The following is a 4,824-nucleotide window of genomic DNA, read 5'->3' as shown; positions in this document are numbered from 1 at the left end:
TCGGTTTGTGAGAAGCATATACCCAAACCTGCCCCAAATGGGACAAAATTTGTACCATGGCATGTTGATGCTGCTCCATGATAGCATGCCAAGTTTCCTAAATTTCAGACGAGTTTTGGATTTACTAGAATTTAAAAACCAGGCATCTCAATGTTTTGTCGGCAATCAATGGTGCCCCGGTGTCTGAAATTCATTCCCGTTTCTTGCATGGGACCTAAGCATGCACCCAAGGACACATATTTGATTTTTCAACCAATTTATATGCACCGGAGCATGTGCGTGTAGTTGAAATTTTAATTATTCACATAAATGCATTGGAAACTTAGTTAATGCATAGAAATGTCCAAACGAACCCCGAAAAATCACGAAAATTCACACGACACTCCTGTTGTTCTATGTTGACACGTGAAAAACATTTGAAAGCAATAAGAGGCAATGGATATCATTTCATCCCCAAAGGTGGGACGTTCCCTACCGAAAACCATCATGCTTGTTATGAGAAGCTCCGGTTTGTGAAAAGCATATACCCAAACCTGCCCCAAATGGGACAAAATTTGTACCACGACATGTTGATGCCGCTCTATGATAGCATGCCAAGTTTCATGAATTTCATACGAGTTTTGGATTTACTAGAATTTAAAAACCAGGCATCTCAATGTTTTGCCAGCAATCAACGGTGCCCTAGTGTTGGAAATTCATTCCCGTTTCTTGCAAGGGACCTAAGCATGCACCCAAGGACACATATTTGATTTTTCAACCAATTTATATGCACTGGAGCATGTGCATGTGGTTCAATTTGAATTATGCACATAAATGTATTGAAAACTCATTTAATGCATAAAATGTCCAGACGAACCCCGAAAAATCACAAAAATTCACACAACACTCCTGTTGTTCTATGTTGACACGAGAAAAAAATTGAAAGCAATAAGAGGCTATGGATATCGTTTCGTCCCCAAAGGTGCACTACAAGAAATATGTCAACTTATGACCTTCTATCAGTGACCCTCGAAGAATTGGTCATAAATTTATGACCATTTAGACCAATTGGTCAAAAGCTGTTTGGGGGGCTCCAAACCCTAAACCATTGCGACCATTTTGGTCAGAAAGGTCATAATTTCCTTACACGAAATGGTCACAAAGCAAACAACGCTAGTATGCTGCCTTATTTCTAGTTGTTAACGACCGATATAGATGGTCATAGCCTTGTAAATTGTGGTGGGTTGCGATGACTAGGCGCCATCTCATCAGTTTTGCCTATGTGTCATGTCCATGTGGCAGTTTTTGCCCTAGGTTGTGAAGCAACCTATATTTCTATCATTCCCAAAATTCCCCAAAAAATCTCATAAATTCTTTGGGTCATATCTTCGTCGAATATGTAAAAACCTTCCTTTCCTAGTTCAAAAATAATTCAAAAATATTCATTTTCCTATTCTGTTCAGAACAACAGTTTGTGAAGGAAGTACCACTTTGGCATGTCCAAATGGTATCCATTTTCTACAGTGGTTTCCTATGCCCAAATAACCATCCTTCACCAAATGCCAACTCAATACATTCATTATTTTGAGCCCAGCTTCAACATTCGTATTTATGTCCAGTGTGGTACTTTGTAAAGCAAGTACCACCTAGGCTCCTCCTTTTGAGGTGAAAATTTGTGAAGACGGTCTTCTTAGTAACTGATCATCCTCAGCCAAAACTCACGCCCATTAGCCATGTGCATTTCCCGTACCGCAAATCAAACACTTGGTTGCTTATTCATGTTTGAGCATCGATCGGTCTCCTCGTGAGAATCTTATGTTGTGATTTTCTTCCTAGCACCTACCTGGGGAGTGCCCAACCCACTAGACATGCCTAGGCTGCCCAGAACACATGGCAACACCACGGTCACGCGGTGACCACGCGGCGGGCATGCGAGCTTACGCGCTCTAGAGTTGGGGCCCTCGGCCACCGTGCAAACCTCGATGTCTCGCCATCAAACCATGTATTTCTGACTAAATAGATACTTATTTACCTAGAAATGATTTTTGGAAAAAATAAAGAGCAAACTATGAGGCAGCTGTAGTTCAAATTTGACCCGCTTCCAACTGAATCGACGGGAATTTGTCTTTTTCACCAGAGGTGGATCAAAATTTTTGACACCCAACCATTTTTTCAATTGTGCATTAAATATGTCCTAGTATATTATAAAATTGATTAGGTCCAATTTTGCAACAAATATATGGTAGGTCCTTCACAAAAAAACTCATTTCAGGCACTCAGAAAATGGAAAATGGTTTTTTCGTCCAAAGAAAATGAAAACTTCCTTAGGCAACATTGTTTGCCATTCCATTATGCACCCTTGTGCATAATATGAGATCATTTGAACAAACTATGCCATGAATGTGGCCATAAGATTGATCATTTGGCTTGAAAGCCATGAATCTTCACACTTGATATCTCATTTGTGAGAACACTTTTTTAAAATAATTACCGTATTACAAGTTTATTATTTTTCCTGGAAACTTGGTCACATATAATGACACAATGTGAAGGTTTTCCAATTTTTTGATTTTTTTAGTTTTTTATGCCCGTTTCAAAATGCTGTCAAAACGGCGGGCTTGACCGTTCCTAGCTAGTGGTTGAATCTTGGAAAACTTTCGATGTTTCTTTGATTAAATAGATACTTATGTACCTAGAAATGATTTTTGGAAAAAATAAATAGCAAACTATGAGGTCGCTGCAGTCCAAATTTGACCCGCTTCCACCTAAATCGGCGGGAATTTGTCTTTTTCACCAGAGGTGGATCAAAACTTTTGACACCCAACCATTTTGTCAATTGTGCATTAAATATGTCCTAATATTTTATAAAAATGATTTGGTACAATTTTGCAACAAATATATGGTAGGTCCTTCACAAAAAAACCTCATTTCGGGCACTCGAAAAATGGAAAATGAATTTTCCGTGCAAAGAAAATGAAAACTCCCTTTGGCAACATTGTTTGGAATTCCAAGATGCACCCTTGTGCACAATATGAGATCATTTGAACAAACTATGCCATGAATGTGACCATGAGATTGAGCGTTTGGGTTGAAATCCATGAATCTTCACACATCATAGCTCATTTATGAGAACACTTTTCTGAAATAATTTCCGTATTACAAGTTTATTATTTTTCCTGGAAACTTGGTCACATATAATGACACAATGCGAAGATTTTCCAATTTTTTGATTTTTTTTGAATTTTTTATACCCGTTTCAAAATGCGGTCAAAACGGCGGGCTTGACCGTTGCTAGCTAGTGGTTGAATCTTGGAATTTTTTTGGTGTTTCTCTGATTAAATAGGTACTTATGTACCTAGAAATGATTTTTGGAAAAAATAAATAGCAAACTATGAGGCAGCTGCAGTTCAAATTTGACCCGCTTCTAGCTGAATCGGTGGGAATTTGTCTTTTTCACCAGAGGTGGATCAAAACTTTTGACACCCAACCATTTTGTCAATTGTGCATTAAATATGTCCTAATATTTTATAAAAATGATTTGGTATAATTTTGCAACAAATATATGGTAGGTCCTTCACAAAAAAACCACATTTCGGCACTCGAAAAATGGAAAATGAATTTTCCGTGCAAAGAAAATGAAAACTCCCTTTGGCAACATTGTTTGGAATTCCAAGATGCACCGTTGTGCACAATATGAGATCATTTGAACAAAATATGCCATGAATGTGACCATGAGATTGAGTGTTTGGGTTGAAATCCATTAATCTTCACACATGATAGCTCATTTATGAGAACACTTTTCTAAAATAATTTCCGTATTACAAGTTTATTATTTTTCTTGGAAACTTGGTCACATATAATGACACAATGCGAAGGTTTTCCAATTTTTTGATTTTTTTTGAATTTTTTATGCCCGTTTCAAAATGCGGTCAAAACAGCGGGCTTGACCGTTCCTAGCTAGTGGTTGAATCTTGGAATTTTTTTGGTGTTTCTCTGATTAAATTGGTACTTATGTACCTAGAAATGATTTTTGGAAAAAATAAATAGCAAACTATAAGGCAGCTGCAGTTCAAATTTGACCCGCTTCCACCTGAATCGGCGGGAATTTGTCTTTTTCACCAGAGGTGGATCAAAACTTTTGACACCCAACCATTTTGTCTATTGTGCATTAAATATGTCCTAATTTATAAAAATGATTTGGTACAATTTTGCAACAAATATATAGTAGGTCCTTCACAAAAAAAATCTCATTTCGGGCACTCAAAAAATGGAAAATGAATTTTCCGTGCAAAGAAAATGAAAACTCCCTTTGGCAACATTGTTTGTAATTCCAAGATGCACCCTTGTGCACAATATGAGATCATTTGAACAAACTATGCCATGAATGTGACCATGAGATTGAGCGTTTGGGTTGAAATCCATGAATCTTCACACATGATAGCTCATTTATGAGAACACTTTTCTAAAATAATTTCCGTATTACAAGTTTATTATTTTTCCTGGAAACTTGGTCACATATAATGACACAATGCGAAGGTTTTCCAATTTTTTGATTTTTTTTGAATTTTTTATGCCCGTTTCAAAATGCGGTCAAAACGGCGGGCTTGACCGTTCCTAGCTAGTGGTTGAATCTTGGAATTTTTTTGGTGTTTCTCTGATTAAATAGGTACTTATGTACCTAGAAATGATTTTTGGAAAAAATAAATAGCAAACTATGAGGCAGCTGCAGTTCAAATTTGACCCGCTTCCAGCTGAATCGGCGGGAATTTGTCTTTTTCACGAGAGTTGGATCAAAATTTTGACACCCAATCATTTTGTCAATTGTGCATTAAATATGTCCTAATA

This window comes from Triticum urartu, chromosome 5 (assembly GCF_003073215.2).
Source record: "Triticum urartu cultivar G1812 chromosome 5, Tu2.1, whole genome shotgun sequence".
NCBI classification, from domain to species: Eukaryota; Viridiplantae; Streptophyta; class Magnoliopsida; order Poales; family Poaceae; genus Triticum; species Triticum urartu.
This window is presented reverse-complemented; position numbering follows the sequence as displayed.